This window comes from Rutidosis leptorrhynchoides, chromosome 3 (assembly GCF_046630445.1).
Source record: "Rutidosis leptorrhynchoides isolate AG116_Rl617_1_P2 chromosome 3, CSIRO_AGI_Rlap_v1, whole genome shotgun sequence".
Lineage (NCBI taxonomy): Eukaryota > Viridiplantae > Streptophyta > Magnoliopsida > Asterales > Asteraceae > Rutidosis > Rutidosis leptorrhynchoides.
In genome coordinates this window covers 450,941,994-450,964,525 of record NC_092335.1, presented here as the reverse complement: position 1 = coordinate 450,964,525, position 22,532 = coordinate 450,941,994, and positions in this window count along the sequence as shown.

Here is a 22,532-nt window from a genome sequence, read left to right as displayed (position 1 = left end):
CTTTAATGCTCGCATGATAACTATTATTATACGAGAATTCTGCTAATGGTAGATACTTATCCCATCCGTTTCCAAAATAGATCACACATGCCCTGAGCATGTCTTCAAGAGTCTGAATTGTTCTTTCACTCTGCCCGTCCGTTTGCGGATGATATGCGGTACTCATATCCAAACGAGTTCCTAGTGCCTCCTGTAGTGATTGCCAGAACTTTGAGGTAAATCTACTATCACGATCAGATATAATGGAAATAGGTATTCCATGCCTTGAAACTATTTCCTTTATATATAATCGTAATAATTTCTCCATTCTATCCGTTTCGTTTATAGGCAAGAAATGTGCAGATTTGGTAAGACGATCAACAATTACCCAAATAGTGTCGTATCCCCAGGCAGTCTTTGGTAACTTCGTGATGAAATCCATGGTAATACCGTCCCATTTCCATTCTGGGATTTCTGGTTGTTGAAGTAATCCTGATGGCTTTTGGTGTTCTGCTTTGACTTTGGAACAAGTTAAACACTCCCCAACATATGTTGCTACGTCTGTCTTTAAATTAGGCCACCAATAACGTGTCTTAAGATCTTGATACATCTTTCCAACTCCAGGATGTATCGAGTATCTTGTCTTATGTGCCTCGTTCAATATCAACTTCCTTAATCCACCCAACTTCGGTACCCAAATACGATTTGCAAAATATCGAATTCCATCCTCCCGTATAACGAGTTGCTTCTCATACTTCTTCATTATTTCATTTCTTATGTTTTCTTTAGTAAGTGCTTCTCGTTAAACTTCTTTGATTTGTGAGTTGAGGTTCATGCGAATTTTTATGTTCATCGCTCGAACTCGAATTGGTTCTCGTTCCTTTCTGCTTAAAGCATCGGCCACCACGTTCGCTTTCCCGGGATGATAACGAATTTCACAATCATAGTCATTTATTAACTCAACCCACCTACGTTGCCTCATGTTCAGCTGTTTTTGATCGAAAATATGTTGAAGGCTTTTATGATCAGTAAACACAGTGCATTTAACCCCATACAAGTAGTGTCTCCATATCTTCAATGCAAACACGACTGCTCCCAGTTCTAGATCATGCGTCGTATAATTCCGCTCGTGAATCTTTAATTGTCGGGATGCGTATGCAATAACTTTCTTCCGTTGCATAAGAACGCAACCAAAACCTTGTCGCGAAGCGTCACAATATATTTCAAAATCATCGTTCCCTTCTGGTAACGATAAAATAGGCGCCGTAGTTAACTTCTTCTTTAGTAATTGAAATGCACTCTCCTGCTCAGAAGTCCATTCATATTTCTTCCCTTTTTGTGTTAACGCTGTCAACGGCTTAGCTATTCGGGAAAAATCTTGAATAAACCTTCTATAATAACCGGCTAAACCCAAAAATTGGCGTATCTGCGTTGGTGTCTTAGGAGTCTCCCATTTTTCAATGGCTTCAATTTTTGCTGGATCAACCTGAATTCCTTTGCTACTAACAACGTGGCCAAGAAATTGCACTTCTTTCAACCAGAAAGCACATTTAGAAAATTTAGCATATAGCTGTTCTTTTCTTAACAACTCTAATATCAACCTTAAATGCTGCTCATGCTCTTGCTCACTCTTGGAATAGATAAGAATATCATCAATGAAAACGATAACAAACTTATCTAGATATGGACTACAAACTCGATTCATGAGGTCCATGAATACAGCTGGCGCATTCGTCAATCCAAACGGCATAACCAAAAATTCGTAATGACCGTAACGTGTTCGAAAAGCAGTTTTCGGTATATCTTCTTCTTTGACGCGTAATTGATGATAGCCCGATCTTAGGTCAATTTTCGAGTACACACATGATCCTTGGAGTTGATCAAATAAGTCGTCAATTCTCGGTAGTGGATACCGATTTTTGATAGTTAACTTATTTAATTCACGATAATCTATACACATCCTAAAAGATCCATCTTTCTTTTTAACAAATAGAATCGGAGCTCCCCACGGTGAAGTACTTGGTCGTATGAATCCACGATCCAGTAATTCTTTTAACTGACTCTGAAGTTCTTTTAACTCGGACGGTGCAAGTCTATATGGAGCACGGGCAACCGGTGCAGCTCCTGGTACAAGATCTATTTGAAATTCTACAGATCTAAATGGAGGTAATCCCGGCAACTCTTCCGGAAATACTTCAGGAAAATCTCTTGCCACAGGCAAGTCATTGATGCACTTCTCTTTTTCTTTCTTTTCGACTTTATTAACATGTGCTAAGATAGCATAGCACCCTTTCTTCAAGCACTTTTGAGCTTTCAAATAACTAATGAGTTTTAGCTTTGAGTTACCCTTCTCTCCATAAATCATTACTGGCGTTTTATCCTTACGAGGAATGCGAATTGCCTTCTTGGGGCACACAACTTCAGCTCCTATTTTGGACATCCAGTCCATGCCGACTATTACATCAAAACTTCCTAATTCTACGGGTATCAAATCAATCTTAAATGTTTCTCCGGCTAAATTTATTTTACAATCACGGCAAATTTTATCGGCTTTAATTAGTTTACCATTAGCTAACTCAATCATGTACTTAGCATCTAGAGGTAATGATGAACAATTCAATTTAGCGTGAAAGTCTCTACACACGTAACTTCTATCAGCACCAGTATCAAATATAATAGATGCGGATAAGTTATTAATGGTAAACGTACCCGTAACAAGCTCCGGGTCTTCACACGCCTCTCTAGCATTAATAACAAATGCTCTCCCTCGTGCAGGTCCGATATTCTTCTCTGGATTTGGGCACTGGCTCTTATAGTGACCTTGTTTTCCACACCCATAACAAGTAATGGTAGCCAAAGCAGTTCTATTTGCATTGGTGGCAGGAGTCTTGGTACCATTTGTATTTGTAACGAGAGCCCTACAATCTTCAGCAAGATGACCCTTTCGATTACATTTGTTGCATACCACATTACAGTAGCCAGAGTGATGTTTGTGGCATCGGTTGCATAAAGGATTTTGTCCTTTATAACCAAAGCTTAAACCACTACCCGCACCTTGCGTGATTTCTTGTTTCTTAAAAGATTGTTGTTGGTTACCTCGATCATAATTTCCATTCCACTTTCTTTTGTTACCTGATACCTTCACATCAGTATTGGATACTTTCTTATCCATGATGACCTGATCCATTAGCTCGTTTGCCATGGTTATAGCTTCATGAATTGTCTTAGGTTTCGATGCTGTAACATTTGCCTTGACCTTTTTGGGCAAACCATCTTTGTACATTTCAATCTTCCGTTCTTCGGTTGGAACCAATTCAGGACATAGCAAAACTAATTCCATGAATCGCTGATTGTAGTTGGTGATTTCAGTACCAACAACCTTCAGGCTTCGTAATTCATCTTCCAACTTCCTAACCTCATTCCTTGGACAATACTCGTTGATTAACATTGTTTTGAATTCTTCCCAAGGAGTATCATAAGCTACATCTCCTCCTACAGCCTTCACATAATTTTTCCACCACGTGAGTGCACTATCTTGTAAAGTGCATGATGCATACTTGGTCATGTCCTTTTCAACACAACCACTGATTTTAAACACAGTCTCCATCTTTTCTATCCATCGGGTTAAACCGATCGGTCCTTCTGTTCCACTGAATGATGAGGGCTTGCAAGCTTGAAAAGTTTTGTAAGTGCACCCCACATGAGGATTTGGGTTAACTGCAGCACCTCTTGCAGCCTCGACCCATAACATTCTGTCGTTCACTCGCTGATTGATGAGTTCCTGGATTTCTTGTTCCGTCATTCGGTTCAATCGCGCCATATTCTTCTATAAGAATGAAAAGAAAATAATTATTCACATGGAATATTATAGATGTAGTGTATATTTACAGTACATTATAGCTTATTAATAATATGAACCAGGTATTATTATAAAAGCCTTTTCTTCTTATTAGCGTTTTATAATTATATCTAGGGTAGTACCTACCCGTTAATGTCCATACTTAATAGCTTAGTACAGAATCAATTACTACCATCTAAATAATACTTAACCATGGAAAATTATTGCATTTCACACTTCACTATTTTACATATGCTTATCTTACATCGAACATTAAGCAAACCACACTAATAATATTATACAAAACATTATATGATCCCATGGTTTAATACGGCAGCGCATCGTTTGGTCTATTTTCTAAGACGTTTAGGTTCAATGAATCGCCTAACGCTTATCCTAGCTGTCTGCCTATATTTTGGCTGTGGGACTGAAGAACTGGATGCCGGGATAGAACGAATAGGAATAGCGGGAATAGGGGTGGTAGTGTCTAGTGGAGTTGGTGCCACATCATCCTTACTAAACTCGGGATTTGAATTTTCTAATTCATTAGCCTTTCGTTTCTTTCCTAGTTCGAACTTGTCTTTTGTAATTTCCTGTATTTCTTCCTCGGGTTCACTTTCCTCCTCGGGTTCACTTTCCTCCTCGGGTTCACTTTCCTCCTCGGGTTCACTTTCCTCCTCGGGTTCACTTTCCGGGTTCTCTATAGTCGGTTCATCCGGAATTTGTGAGTCTTCCCCAAAGATATTATTTTCGTCATCGAATAGGTTAATGACTGGAACACCATCTGAAGATTCTGGTTCGGAGTCGCTGAATGTGATAACAAGTTTTGAGCCCGACATCTATCACATAACAACTAACCCATTAGTACTACATAATATTTACATATAAATTTTAACCAACAATGATAAGCAATGGTTTTTAAATCAGACCCGGTCAAAGTCCAGACTTACTAATGTATCCTAACGACTTCTCGGTTAGACACACTAATGCAAACCTGGTTCGCTAAGACCACCTCTCTGATACCACATGTCAAAACCCGTCCTTAACCATAAGAACGTGTTAGATAACGTATGATTTCATTGCGAGGTATTGACCTCTATATGCGACATTTTTAAAAGAACAACTGCATATATTTTACATTACAAACCATAATTCTTATTTTGATACAAGCTTTAGACAAAATAAAGATGATTATCGTTTAGCGATAATCTTAGACTTACAAACTTTACATGTGATGATAACAATACAATTTCTAGCATATTTTACATTACAAATCCTCCGATATGCAGTTTTATTTTTGACACAAATATGCATACTCAAGATCTTGTTTAAATTCAACATGTTGCAGCGGAAGCTTCTAATTATCACCTGAGAATAGACATGTTTAAAACGTCAACATAAAGTTGGTGAGATATAGGTTTAATGCCGGCAGCGATATAAATATATAGACCACAAGATTTCATATATAAACATTTTAATAAAAATATTCTAAGTGGTTGAGCACTTGATAACCATACTTAACATTTAATCACGTCGCATATTCCCTTTATTATGAAATCTTACTACACCGTACCAAGTGTAGTCACGAAACGAAGTACTGTGCAACCGTTGAATACTGGTCGTCCAGTCCGGTTGGGGTTGTCAGGCCCGATAGATCTATCAACAGGATTCGCGTTTACAATACCGCTGTAAATAATAGTTACCAAGCTACAGGGAAGTATGCCAGTGGTACAACTCAACGTAGAATATATTTTTCAGTTACTTGTGTCCATATCGTAAAACATAAAATACATGTATTCTCATCCCGAAATATTTAGAGTTTAAAAGTGGGACTATATACTCACTTTTGTCTTGAAGATATGTAATTTCGACTTGGTCTCCGATTGATATCACGAACCTATCCATATATAGTTTATCAATATATTTCCATTTTAAACAATCGTCACATATATATACTTATTATACTTTTAATACTTTTAATAATTCCTTAGTCCGTAGTTAGCAGTCCGATGTTAGTAATTCAATTTTAAATGGTTCATTTTTAGGTGTTTAATAAACCCCCAACGAAATAAATAAAACCCCCATCGTATATGTATTGGTCGAGATTAATCTTGACCCACGGTACCGGTGTTGTCAAATGACGTGTTGCGTACATAAAGTACCGGTGTTGTCAAATGACGTGTTGCGTACAATCATGGGATCTTATGATTAATCTTCTCGTATTGTTTACGGGTGATCCTGAACCATATAAAATTAAATTATGAGTACATATATATAAAATATCATGTTATTTTAAAAAGATGTGATTTATTTAATTTTCTCCAATTATTTTCGTAGCTAAACTAGTCTTGGATATCCGATTTTGTTTTGGTCGTAGTTTCTTCGTTACAACTCCGTTTTCGTTGGTTCAACTTGCCACTTCCTTGGATCGAGTCCCTCTTTAAGACTATGAACTGTAAATACCTTAGTTTGTATTCGAAATCACAGGTCATAGGTCAAACTTTAGTGAAACTTATGAAGTTAATCATTTTCCATCATGTAAACAACCTTAAATGATTATTTTTCTAAAAATACTTATACTTTGAGTTAAATCATGAAATTTTTATGTGTTATCATATTCATAGTAAAAATCATTTTTCCAGAAAATAAACCTCCAATTCAAAGTTTAAGATGGTTTTTAATTATCCAACCCAAAACAGCCCCCGGTTGCACTCCGACGTCGTAAAAACAGTTTTTAAGATGTTCTTTGAAAAACCAAGTTATACCTTGTTAAATTAGCATATATTTAAGTTATATTACAGGTCTTGAAGTATTTTAAAAGTTAAGTTAGAAGGATCTATTTAGTTTGCAAACAAGTTTGAAAACATTCAAACTATGTTCTTGTTGTTAAAATTTTATACCACAAAATAAGATAGCTATATATATATGAATCGAATAAGGTTATGAACAAAGTTACTACCTCAAGTTACTTGGACAAGATTGCTGTAAAAGAGGAGTAAGAACCTAGAACCAAAAGGGTGATGGAATTGGATGAAAGATTGGAAGTAAGTTTGTGTTCTTGGAAGGATTCTTGAAGTGTTTTTGTAAGAGTTTTCTTATGGTGATTAAGTGATGTTTTTATGGCTAGATCTTCATGGATATTAGCTGAATGGTTATGGAGTTTAAGACTCTTAAAAGTGTGTGTGTTTTTAGCTAGAGGTTTGAGGTAAAAATGAATCAAAAATTGAAAATGGATGGAGTATAAATGGTGATGTAAAAGGTGTATAAGTTTGTAATTTTGTGAAAAAATCTTTTAATCATGTGAAATTGTCATACTAGATAACAAAAGTAGTTACCTTATACAAAAAGCATTGAACAAGGGCTGGTTGGTGGTGATTTGATGTGTATATACCAATAGTAAATACGTATAGAAGCTAGGTATGATACGAGTACATGTACTCTAGATATACGTATAGAAATTTTGTGAAAAATGGAATGAGAATTCAAATATAGCTATCTTTTGTGAATACACTTATATTGTTTTATGTATTTAAGTCTTTAAAAAGTGATTAAATACATTACTTATACGATATATGTATAAACATTATAGATTATAAGTATTTATGTCAATTAACGTTACGTATGGTTATCGTTTTGAAAACTTAAGTTAGTAGTTTCAAAATATACTTATAACTTATTGTTATTAATACAAAATGAGATATTAAAACATTCTTAGGTCATGTTAAATATATATATATACATATATATACACAAACGTATAATTATCATATGTTATATAGTTCGTGATATCATCGGTCAAACTAGACAGTCAAACGTTGTGTAAAACTCTTTTCAAAAACATAAATCTCAACAATTTGGATTGCTTATCATGTTGGTAAGGTTTAATTTATGTAAATATTAATCTTATAAGTATAGAACGATCGAAAAAGTGCGGGTCATTACATGATGGGTCATACAGATACTTTGGGTCCAAGAGTTCTCACTTTTGGGGAGTAGGGGTCGTGCTTGGTCATGCGTAGCCTTTGATATATTTTTTCGAAAGAAATCTTTTGACATAAATCACGAGTTTTAGCTCAATCGTTCCGTTCTAGTAAATGTTTCGAAAACTGATTTCTAGCAATTTTATAGAATCTTTTGGGTAAAACGAGGTAAAATTTTTTTCGAAATTACCTAAATATTCCTTGCTAGTCACTTTTAGACAAAAGAATTTTTCAAAACTTTGGCATTTTACGTTTACTAGTCCTTTAACCTTTACCCAATACCCCACACTTAGAAGAACATTGTCTCTAATGTTCTCTGAAATAGAATATTTTAATATTTTTATAAATTAAGGACAGTGTTTCTAGAATCTCCAAATTTGGTGCGGGGATGACCCCACACTTAGAGGTTTTAGTGCGTGATAATTGAAAATAGATTTGAGGAAAGATTACTTCCCTACGGTCAGGTTACTCTCCTAGTGCTGGGCTTTCCTACGGTCGAGCTCCTAATGCTGGAAATGACCAGTCTCTTTAATAAAATTCTGCATGAAGAATAAAAAGGGAGTAGCATTTCCACTAGATATATAACTTTTTATTCAATGCTTTTAAAAGATAAAACCAAAAAAGAAAATAAAGTAAAGTAGTCTACGGAATACTATCATGGCCAATGTGTCGATCAGTGTCTGCGAAGTATCCATTAAGTTCGAAGAGATCATTGTCATCCTCAAGTCTCGGCAAATACTCAAGCGGCTATCCTGTATCCATCTCAGGACTCAAAAGCGTGTCTAGACAAAGCTCCGATGGCAACTCCAGGTGTGATAGGCTCGGAAATGGCTCCTCATCGGGGATGTTCCCGGTAATCTCAAAAACCTGGACTGTGGGTGGCTCTACTGAGATAGGCACTGTCACTAAGTGGCAGCCCTCAGGTAGCTCACGAACAGGGACAATCTCTTTGACTGGGGCAGGCGACACAGCTAATACAGGTGGCGTGATGGGAGCAGCGTGAGTTGGAATGGCGGCTGAGGCAACTGAATGACGAAGGGCCTAGAGTACTCTTGGGCATCCCTTCACGCTAAAGGTATGCTCTGAGAGCTCGATAAAGTGTCTGCTGGTCTCAGAGTAATGCCCATGCAACATCTTGGTCATTCAAGGTAGCTCCATAATGAATCACAGTCTGCGGCTCTCGTGTCTTTGGTAGTTCCGAATACTCAGCTGGTCTTGAAGCTAAATTCCTTGAGCGTCGTACTGGAGGAGCTGGTGGTGTCGTACTGAGGTCCTCCTCAACACTCTCAAGGATCATACGCCTTGGACCTAACTGTCATGTAAATGGCCTAAACTGATCTGTACTGCTCTCTGATAGGTAGACTCTGAGAGTCCTTCTCCTGCGAACTGGAATACAATAGGAAGCTCCTGAGCTTAGCATTTTGCCTGGATATATTCAACAAACTCGTAAGTACTAAGCGCAAGTATGGCGCTTAGGGTTAGTGCACAGAGATAATATTTTTATAGACTGAGAAATAATTTGAAATAAAATAATAAAAAGGATAAGCAAGGGGTGCCTCCCAAAAGCGCTTTGTTTATCAAGTCGTTACAGCTCGACTTTTCTTGTCAGGTCTTCAGAATGGATCAAAGGAGAAAAGGTGCTCCTCCTTGCCTTGGTCTTCTAGATAAGCTTTCAATCGATGGCCGTTGACTTTGAAGTTGCCAGTAGGTCCTTCTAATTCCACGGCTCTGCGTGGAAAATCATGTATAACTTTGTATGGCCCACTCCATCTTGATCTGAATTTTCCAGCGAACTTCTTGAATCGAGAATTAAAGAGTAGAACTTTACCTCCAGGAGCGAACTTTGTAGGTATCAGTTTTGCATCGTATGTCAGCTTCGTTCGTTCCTTGTAGATATATGACGTCTCGTAAGCTTGGTATCTTAATTCAGCGAGTTCATTCATCTGCATCTTTCGGTGCCTAGCGGTTACTGAAGGATCAAGGTTACAGGTCTTCAATGCCCATAGAGCTTTATACTCTAGTTCCAGCGGAAGGTGACAAGCCTTCCCATAGATCATACGGTAGGGTGTAGTTCCTAGAGGATTCTTGTAAACAGTCCGGAATGCCCACAGAGCATTGTCTAGTTTCTCGGCCGATTTATTCCCATGATGGCCGACGGTGCGTTCTAGAATTCTTTTGAGTGCTCTGTTAGTGACCTCTTGTGATGACCCGTAAAATTCTGACCAAATTTAAACTTAATCTTGTATGATTAACGTTTCCGACCCGATAAACAAAGTCTATGAAGTTAAATCTCAAAATTTTGAACTGTTCAATTAACCTTCGATTGTTCTCAACGAAGCGCGAACAATTATATATAGATACATATACTATAACTTGAAAACGTAACAAAGTGTTGAGGATATGATACTGTGCATTAAACTTATTGGTTTGATTATCTGATTGATATATTTAACTACAGAGTTAAAAGATTATGCCAAACGATTCAAGTAAAAGATATTTACTGAGTCTCTTAAGAATTATGATATTATTACGTGTCTCTGTTGAGAGGTCCACGTTGATTTGAGAAATCATTCATTTTTAACGGTATTCGGAACAAATGGTGAATTATTTTTTTAAATAACGTAATTTGGACACATACAATAATAAGGAATATTAACTGTTAAAAATTAATTATAAGAATAACTTGCGATACGTATTTTAAAACGTGTTTATAAATATTGAGAATAGATATTAACTTGGTTATGAAACGTTTGATAAATACTATTATATTAATAAATAACGAGACAATGATTTATAGAAGTAAATGACCAAAATACTCGAAAGTTTAAGATATACTTTGGGTGGTATAATTTAGGGATAATTTAAGGCTATATTTTGACAAAGGTACGTGTCCCAGAATGTAAATTACAAGTTTTCTCAGCGTACGAAGGGACACTGGAAAAACCGGAACCGGGACATAAGTCGCGCAACAACGTACGACTTATCGGAACAAAAATTACAAGTTAACTATGCATGTGAATTTAATATAATATATAATTAATTATATAAATTAAATATATTATATATATTATTAATAATTATGTCGACAAATAAAAATACAAAAAAATGTGAGCTGGATTTTGGGGCCATGCGATCGCATGGAAAATAGGCATAAAACCCATGCGATCGCATGGGGTCAGATTTCAGGAAAAGTTTATAAATTGAATTCGTTTTACTTCGAGACACACACACCAATCCATCTATCTCCCTCTGTAATATATATTTATATATTATTATTATTATTATTATTATTATTATTATTAATTAATATTATAATTAATTTTAATACTATTAGTAGTATTATTATTAATTAATATTATACATAAAATACTACGACGAGGTCATGAGCGTGTCACTTCAAAACAAGTTTTTCGAGCGGGATAAAGCTAAGGAAACTATGGGTTATACCTATGGAGGTTAGGGGTAATATTCGTGGGTAATATTCACAAGTCAAACCTAGTGTTTATCATCTCCGTTACGTCTACGTACTTTTCTGAAATATTGAATCACAATAATAATACGTAAGCATTTATATTTTATATTTTATAAATTAATAGTGTATACATACTAGTGCTCGAGTGTATATATTTATACATGCTTGTATGCTAAATTTTCGTCATTAAACAGTTTATAATCAATCACAAATTAAATACACATATTACTGGTAAAAGGTATATGATATACATGTTTTTGGAAAGCTGGTGAAAAATCAATAACTTTTCATTTAGATATCGAATAGCTTCGATGAACGAATTAAAAGATATGGTCAACTGAATTATAATTGACGTTAATTGGAATTGCCTTTAAATCTGCAATTAATATTTAAACAACTTGTTTGTAAGATTGATAAATTGGATTTTTGAATATTACCAACCGAGTAAATGAAACCTTAAATAAGGTACGTCTCGTTTTGTTAAACTATTGTCAAAATTGACTTTTGAAATGACTTTGGATAACTTTTGTATGTCGATCTCGAGCATTAGGATTATGATACACTATGACCTGACCTAGCTTGATAAACATTTATTGACCAACTTATGTTCTCTAGGTTGAGATCTACGGTTATTTGGTAATCCGAGTTTCGGTCACATTTTGGTGAACGACTTTATATGCTGCTAAGGTGAGTTTCATTTGCTCCCTTTTTAAATGTTTTTGCAATATATATTTTTGAGTTGAGAATACATGCACTTTATTTTAAACAATGGACACAAGTACATACTAAATTCTATACTGAGTTTGAACCAAAAATCCCTTAGCTTTGGTAACTAGTAACTGCCGGTTATAAGAACTGGTGGGCGCGAGTAGTAGTATATGGATCCATAGGGCTTGATATCCCCGTCCGAGCTAGAGCACTAGCCTTTTAACGGACGTATGCTATTTGAGAAGCGTACACGTTAGTTTGCGTGTATTATTAAGATGATTATACAAAGGGTACAAATTATATATACGTTAAGTTTAGTTACCAGGGTGCTCAATTTCGTAGAATATTTTGATAAACGTTTCTGGATGAAACAACTGAAATCTTGTGATCCACCTTTATATATAGATTATATGAAACATTAAAACTATGAACTCACCAAACTTTGTGTTGACACTTGTTAGCATGTTTATTCTCAGGTTTCCTAGAAGTCTTCTGCTGTTTACTTATATGTGATACAAGCTATGTGCATGGAGTCATACATGCTTTGTTCAAGAAAACTTTGCATTCACAAAATCTTCACCGTGTATCTTATTTTGACTTCATTGTCAACGGATGTATTATGATAAACTATTATTTATGGTGATTGTCTATATGTAGAAATCATCAAACGTTGAAAACCTTAGAAATTGATATTCATTTATTGTGTACCTTTTGAAAAGAATGCAATGTTTACAAAACGTATCATATAGAGGTCAAATACCTCGCAATGAAATCAATGAATGACGTGTTCGTCCATATGGATTTGGAGCGATCGTCACAGTTGGTATCAGAGCATTGGTCCTAGCGAACCAGGTCTTGCATGAGTGTGTCTAACTGATAGTTGTTAAGATGCATTAGTAAGTCTGGACTTCGACCGTGTCTGCATGTTAAAAGTTTTGCTTATCATTTCTTGTCGAAAATTACATGCTTATCATTCTTAAGTCTAGACACATTTTACTGCATTGATTTCATGAATAGTGTATAGACAAAATTCATATTTTAGCGTATCTGTTAGTTTAAACTCTGACTGCCATCTTCCGAAAATTTCTCCTTAATTTACGAAATTTTGGTATTATATATACATATGAAAATTATGTATTGAAGAGTACCAATCTAAATTCTATAATCTATTTCATATCAAAAATCATCTATCTAATTATACAAGATGGATCCCGTATCCAATTCAAATTCCTTAAATTCTGACAGCTATTCCGATATGGATATTCACCTGAACTCTGAAGAAAGTGTAACCGGAATGGATCAACCAATTAGCCATCATCTATTCTGGATGAATTGGGGATGGGTTCGTAGCCTACTTAATTATTGGAGACAAGAAGAAGGCGATCCCTTCCATCCACCACATTGCCCTCTTGGCGAAGAACCTGAAGCACTTACCGGCGAACCTGTTCGTAATACCATTTTCTCTCTCATCTCCAGAATATCTCGTCATGATCATATACTCTCTCAAATTCTGGATCTTATTCATCCGCTCGTCCGAACCGCCAATCATCCCGGTGTAGTAGAAGAAGTCAACGAGCTTCGCGCTCGGGTAGTGGCTTTGGAGAATATGGTGCAAAGGTTACAACCACCAGCAGCATCACCGGCATCAACAGTACCACCAAAAACAACACCAACAGTACCATTACCACCACCAACAACATCCGCATCGCAAACCTCAACTTCACAATCTGTTCCACGAGCATTAACGTCATACGCACCATAGTTACCAAGAAATACCAGCAACAATAACTGATGAAGTATTAACTCATTTCCCCTGAAGAAATTTTATGTATATTTAATATATATGAATTTTGAAATCAAAATAAATCTTTTCGTACCAAGTTATTACGTGTGAATCTTAACTGGTAGGTACTACTTGGTTAATTCATATTACTAATATGCTATGATGTACATCCTTCGTTAATGACTTAACCATCGTTAACTACAATCTCTGTTTCCAACTCAATGAATTCCATTTCATAATAAACTAAGTATATTATTCAATTATATGGTTGATTTTATACTTTCATCTTCGATGTATTCGAAACTTTCTAGAAAACATCATTCGGACCTTGCGAAGTTAGCAAGAGTTCCATGAGCACCAACATGACTCACTGAGAAAATATCAATAAAACTGAGTATTGATTACATTAGTGAAATACTCCGCAAAGATTATTAAATCTTTAATGTTTTAGAGATTATTCATTTCTAATTCAAGTCAAAAATCAAATGAGCTTAATATGATATTAACTCATCAAATCTGTATTACATTTGAAGAAAATATACATACATATATTTTCATAAAGACGGTAATAAAAATTCTTTTGTACAAAATATTACTTGTGAAATCTTTAACGAGTAGGTAATTCCCGGGAAATATATAAGTTCACAATTAATATGTTATACTGTACATTCTTCAACTTTGATTCAAAAATTATTAACTATGCTCACAGCGATATACAATCATTTCCATACAAATTCAATTACATATTCTGATATTGACGGATCAGGATCCAAGTCAAGATTTAACGGGTGACATCATTCTTAGATTCTTACATCTTTTAAATCTATACTTTGACTTCAAAACTGTACTAGAACATCATATGTATATATATATATAACATTCATCTCTTGGAATTATGAGCTTTCATTCTGAAAATCTGAAAAGCAACCAGTCTACGAATCAATACTCTGAATCTTAAAAAATGTTGATGAAGCAGCAAAAACTGTAAACGACCTTAACAGTCAAAAGTTTGATGATAAAGAGTAGTGTGTTGGAAAAGCACAGAAAAAGAGAAAGTTTGGTACTGAAAAATGGATTGAGCAAAGTATGAAGGAGGCTGTGGACAAATCACAAAGAATAAACCTGCCTTCAAAGAATCCAAATGATTCAGTATCTGCTGAAGCCATTAACGAATACCTTGCTTTCGAATCTAAACCCTTGCGGACAATATTCTTCATCATCCTCTGATATTAGAAATTCTAAGATATCATCGTATCTTTCATTATAAATATCCTCCATATTTCTGGAGATAATTCCATAATCATTCTTATTGGAAATCAATTTTCTCCTTGCGATATCTGTGTAACATCATAAAAGAAACTATTTTAGTTTCTAAATTCTGAAACCTTCGAGTTTAAAATATGAATATTTTTGAAGTGGTGTTGGGAGCTGAAGCATGAGTTAGTATAATATAATGACATTTGATCAACGTGATTATATTACAGTAAGTCATGCTGAGTTTCTAATGGAACGTGATAAAGGTTCATAGATCACACCCTCATCATAAACCATGTTACATAACTCTTTCATTCTATATAATCTCTAAATATATCAAGAAAATATACTTCTTGATAATTCGGTCTTTTCCAGATATTCTGGTAATTTGACAAATCAAGATCGTGCCATTACAATTTATTTCTTAGAACATTAATTATGTTCATCCGAAATTCATACCTACAAATTCTGGACCATTATCCGCTTGACATAAGGTTGGGAAGAGAAATCGAAAGCATGAAGCTCTGAAATAAAAAGGAGAATATAAGCCCGATAACAACTCCGAAATTTACAAACCGTGTATATCAATGCGCATAGCAATATAAAGACACGGGAGAATGAAAAACACTATAACCCCAAGGTAATGGTAAAAGAAAGTAACTTCCTCTAGTGGTAGATGAAAAAGAAGAATGACAGATATAAAAATTAGGAGTATATCAAGAATCAGAACTGGATGAAGCATTTCACAATCTTTTGGAAGTATGAAATCAGGAAGAAGATGTAGGAGTGGTGAAAATAATGAAACGGAAGAGGTCAATTTATAACGAAATAACAGACATAGCAATCAAGACAGATGACCGCATATAATTAAAGAAGATCTTAATCTCCTTAATTCCCGAAGAATCAAATCTTATTTAGATTATGAAGACTTTCTATTCCTTAAATTCCGAAAATCAATCGTTACTACGTCAAGAGATAAGATGCATCTCTATTCTCTATTTTACTTTATTACGATAACTTCCCTCATACGCTTCAAGTAATTGGATTGTTTTATCCATATTATTCAACGGTGATAAAACTCTATTTATCGACTCATATTCGTCATAAAAACATTTTTATTGTTAGCCATGACAACCTCACTCAAATTTCGGGACGAAATTTCCTTAACGGGTAGGTACTGTGATGACCCGTAAAATTCTGACCAAATTTAAACTTAATCTTGTATGATTAACGTTTCCGACACGATAAACAAAGTCTATGAAGTTAAATCTCAAAATTTTGAACTGTTCAATTAACCTTCGATTGTTCTCAACGAAGCGCGAACAATTATATATAGATACATATACTATAACTTGAAAACGTAACAAAGTGTTGAGGATATGATACTGTGCATTAAACTTATTGGTTTGATTATCTGATTGATATATTTAACTACAGAGTTAAAAGATTATGCCAAACGATTCAAGTAAAAGATATTTACTGAGTCTCTTAAGAATTATGATATTATTACGTGTCTCTGTTGAGAGGTCCACGTTGATTTGAGAAATCATTCATTTTTAACGGTATTCGGAACAAATGGTGAATTATTTTTTTAAATAACGTAATTTGGACACATACAATAATAAGGAATATTAACTGTTAAGAATTAATTATATGAATAACTTGCGATACGTATTTTAAAACGTGTTTATAAATATTGAGAATAGATATTAACTTGGTTATGAAACGTTTGATAAATACTATTATATTAATAAATAACGAGACAATGATTTATAGAAGTAAATGACCAAAATACTCGAAAGTTTAAGATATACTTTGGGTGGTATAATTTAGGGATAATTTAAGGCTATATTTTGACAAAGGTACGTGTCCCAGAATGTAAATTACAAGTTTTCTCAGCGTACGAAGGGACACTGGAAAAACCGGAACCGGGACATAAGTCGCGCAACAACGTACGACTTATCGGAACAAAAATTACAAGTTAACTATGCATGTGAATTTAATATAATATATAATTAACTATATAAATTAAATATATTATATATATTATTAATAATTATGTCGACAAACAAAAATACAAAAAAATGTGAGCTGGATTTTGGGGCCATGCGATCGCATGGAAAATAGGCATAAAACCCATGCGATCGCATGGGGTCAGATTTCAGGAAAAGTTTATAAATTGAATTCGTTTTGCTTCGAGACACACACACCAATCCATCTATCTCCCTCTGTAATATATATTTATATATTATTATTATTATTATTATTAATTAATATTATAATTAATTTTAATACTATTAGTAGTATTATTATTAATTAATATTATACATAAAATACTACGACGAGGTCATGAGCGTGTCACTTCAAAACAAGTTTTTCGAGCGGGATAAAGCTAAGGAAACTATAGGTTATACCTATGGAGGTTAGGGGTAATATTCGTGGGTAATATTCACAAGTCAAACCTAGTGTTTATCATCTCCGTTACGTCTACGTACTTTTCTGAAATATTGAATCACAATAATAATACGTAAGCATTTATATTTTATATTTTATAAATTAATAGTGTATACATACTAGTGCTCGAGTGTATATATTTATACATGCTTGTATGCTAAATTTTCGTCATTAAACAGTTTATAATCAATCACAAATTAAATACATATATTACTGGTAAAAGGTATATGATATACATGTTTTTGGAAAGCTGGTGAAAAATCAATAACTTTTCATTTAGATATCGAATAGCTTCGATGAACGGATTAAAAGATATGGTCAACTGAATTATAATTGACGTTAATTGGAATTGCCTTTAAATCTGCAATTAATATTTAAACAACTTGCTTGTAAGATTGATAAATTGGATTTTTGAATATTACCAACCGAGTAAATGAAACCTTAAATAAGGTACGTCTCGTTTTGTTAAACTATTGTCAAAATTGACTTTTGAAATGACTTTGGATAACTTTTGTATGTCGATCTCGAGCATTAGGATTATGATACACTATGACCTGACCTAGCTTGATAAACATTTATTGACCAACATATGTTCTCTAGGTTGAGATCTACGGTTATTTGGTAATCCGAGTTTCGGTCACATTTTGGTGAACGACTTTATATGCTGCTAAGGTGAGTTTCATTTGCTCCCTTTTTAAATGTTTTTGCAATATATATTTTTGAGTTGAGAATACATGCACTTTATTTTAAACAATGGACACAAGTACATACTAAATTCTATACTGAGTTTGAACCAAAAATCCCTTAGCTTTGGTAACTAGTAACTGCCGGTTATAAGAACTGGTGGGCGCGAGTAGTAGTATATGGATCCATAGGGCTTGATATCCCCGTCCGAGTTAGAGTACTAGCCTTTTAACGGACATATGCTATTTGAGAAGCGTACACGTTGGTTTGCGTGTATTATTAAGATGATTATACAAAGGGTACAAATTATATATACGTTAAGTTTAGTTACCAGCGTGCTCAATTTCGTAGAATATTTTGATAAACGTTTCTGGATGAAACAACTGAAATCTTGTGATCCACCTTTATATATAGATTATATGAAACATTAAAACTATGAACTCACCAACCTTTGTGTTGACACTTGTTAGCATGTTTATTCTCAGGTTTCCTAGAAGTCTTCCGCTGTTTACTTATATGTGATACAAGCTATGTGCATGGAGTCATACATGCTTTGTTCAAGAAAACTTTGCATTCACAAAATCTTCACCGTGTATCTTATTTTGACTTCATTGTCAACGGATGTATTATGATAAACTATTATTTATGGTGATTGTCTATATGTAGAAATCATCAAACGTTGAAAACCTTAGAAATTGATATTCATTTATTGTGTACCTTTTGAAAAGAATGCAATGTTTACAAAACGTATCATATAGAGGTCAAATACCTCGCAATGAAATCAATGAATGACGTGTTCATCCATATGGATTTGGAGCGATCGTCACAGTTGGTATCAGAGCATTGGTCCTAGCGAACCAGGTCTTGCATGAGTGTGTCTAACTGATAGTTGTTAAGATGCATTAGTAAGTCTGGACTTCGACCGTGTCTGCATGTTAAAAGTTTTGCTTATCATTTCTTGTCGGAAATTACATGCTTATCATTCTTAAGTCTAGACACGTTTTACTGCATTGATTTCATGAATAGTGTATAGACAAAATTCATATCTTAGCGTATCTGTTAGTTTAAACTCTGACTGCCATCTTCCGAAAATTTCTCCTTAATTTACGAAATTTTGGTATTATATATACATATGTAAATTATGTATTGAAGAGTACCAATCTAAATTCTATAATCTATTTCATATCAAAAATCATCTATCTAATTATACAAGATGGATCCCGTATCCAATTCAAATTCCTTAAATTCCGACAGCTATTCCGATATGGATATTCACCTGAACTCTGAAAAAAGTGTAACCGGAATGGATCAACCAATTAGCCATCATCTATTCTGGATGAATTGGGGATGGGTTCGTAGCCTACTTAATTATTGGAGACAAGAAGAAGGCGATCCCTTCCATCCACCACATTTCCCTCTTGGCGAAGAACCTGAAGCACTTACCGGCGAACCTGTTCGTAATACCATTTTCTCTCTCATCTCCAGAATATCTCGTCATGATCATATACTCTCTCAAATTCTGGATCTTATTCATCCGCTCGTCCGAACTGCCAATCATCCCGGTGTAGTAGAAGAAGTCAACGAGCTTCGCGCTCGGGTAGTGGCTTTGGAGAATATGGTGCAAAGGTTACAACCACTAGCAGCATCACCGGCATCAACAGTACCACCGAAAACAACACCAACAGTACCATTACCACCACCAACAACATCCGCATCGCAAACCTCAACTTCACAATCTGTTCCACGAGCTTTAACGTCATACGCACCATAGTTACCAAGAAATACCAGCAACAATAACTGATGAAGTATTAACTCATTTCCCCTGAAGAAATTTTATGTATATTTAATATATATGAATTTTGAAATCAAAATAAATCTTTTCGTACCAAGTTATTACGTGTGAATCTTAACTGGTAGGTACTACTTGGTTAATTCATATTACTAATATGCTATGATGTACATCCTTCGTTAATGACTTAACCATCGTTAACTACAATCTCTGTTTCCAACTCAATGAATTCCTTTTCATAATAAACTAAGTATATTATTCAATTATATGGTTGATTTTATACTTTCATCTTCGATGTATTCGAAACTTTCTAGAAAACATCATTCGGACCTTGCGAAGTTAGCAAGAGTTCCATGAGCACCAACATGATTCACTGAGAAAATATCAATAAAACTGAGTATTGATTACATTAGTGAAATACTCCGCAAAGATTATTAAATCTTTAATGTTTTAGAGATTATTCATTTCTAATTCAAGTCAAAAATCAAATGAGCTTAATATGATATTAACTCATCAAATCTGTATTACATTTGAAGAAAATATACATACATATATTTTCATAAAGACGGTAATAAAAATTCTTTTGTACAAAATATTACTTGTGAAATCTTTAACGGGTAGGTAATTCCCGGGAAATATATAAGTTCACAATTAATATGTTATACTGTACATTCTTCAACTTTGATTCAAAAATTATTAACTATGCCCACAGCGATATACAATCATTTCCATACAAATTCAATTACATATTCTGATATTGACGGATTAGGATCCAAGTCAAGATTTAACGGGTGACATCATTCTTAGATTCTTACATCTTTTAAATCTATATTTTGACTTTAAAACTGTACTAGAACATCATATGTATATATATATATAACATTCATCTCTTAGAATTATGAGCTTTCATTCTGAAAATCTGAAAAGCAACCAGTCTACGAATCAATACTCTGAATCTTGAAAAATGTTGATGAAGCAGCAAAAACTGTAAACGACCTTAACAGTCAAAAGTTTGATGATAAAGAGTAGTGTGTTCGAAAAGCACAGAAAAAGAGAAAGTTTGGTACTGAAAAATGGATTGAGCAAAGTATGAAGGAGGCTGTGGACAAATCACAAAGAATAAACCTGCCTTCAAAGAATCCAAATGATTCAGTATCTGCTGAAGCCATTAACGAATACCTTGCTTTCGAATCTAAACCCTTGCGGACAATATTCTTCATCATCCTCTGATATTAGAAATTCTAAGATATCATCGTATCTTTCATTATAAATATCCTCCATATTTCTGGAGATAATTCCATAATCATTCTTATCGGAAATCAATTTTCTCCTTGCGATATCTGTGTAACATCATAAAAGAAACTATTTTAGTTTCTAAATTCTGAAACCTTCGAGTTTAAAATATGAATATTTTTGAAGTGGTGTTGGGAGCTGAAGCATGAGTTAGTATAATATAATGACATTTGATCAACGTGATTATATTACAGTAAGTCATGCTGAGTTTCTAATGGAACGTGATAAAGGTTCATAGATCACACCCTCATCATAAACCATGTTACATAACTCTTTCATTCTATATAATCTCTAAATATATCAAGAAAATATACTTCTTGATAATTCGGTCTTTTCCAGATATTCTGGTAATTTGACAAATCAAGATCGTGCCATTACAATTTATTTCTTAGAACATTAATTATGTTCATCCGAAATTCATACCTACAAATTCTGGACCATTATCCGCTTGACATAAGGTCGGGAAGAGAAATCGAAAGCATGAAGCTCTGAAATAAAAAGGAGAATATAAGCCCGATAACAACTCCGAAATTTACAAACCGTGTATATCAATGCGCATAGCAATATAAAGACACGGGAGAATGAAAAACACTATAACCCCAAGGTAATGGTAAAAGAAAGTAACTTCCTCTAGTGGTAGATGAAAAAGAAGAATGACAGATATAAAAGTTAGGAGTATATCAAGAATCAGAACTGGATGAAGCATTTCACAATCTTTTGGAAGTATGAAATCAGGAAGAAGATGTAGGAGTGGTGAAAATAATAAAACGGAAGAGGTCAATTTATAACGAAATAACAGACATAGCAATCAAGACAGATGACCGCATATAATTAAAGAAGATCTTAATCTCCTTAATTCCCGAAGAATCAAATCTTATTTAGATTATGAAGACTTTCTATTCCTTAAATTCTGAAAATCAATCGTTACTACGTCAAGAGATAAGATGCATCTCTATTCTCTATTTTACTTTATTACGATAACTTCCCTCATACGCTTCAAGTAATTGGATTGTTTTATCCATATTATTCAACGGTGATAAAACTCTATTTATCGACTCATATTCGTCATAAAAACATTTTTATTGTTAGCCATGACAACCTCACTCAAATTTCGGGACGAAATTTCCTTAACGGGTAGGTACTGTGATGACCCGTAAAATTCTGACCAAATTTAAACTTAATCTTGTATGATTAACGTTTCCGACATGATAAACAAAGTCTATGAAGTTAAATCTCAAAATTTTGAACTGTTCAATTAACCTTCGATTGTTCTCAACGAAGCGCGAACAATTATATAT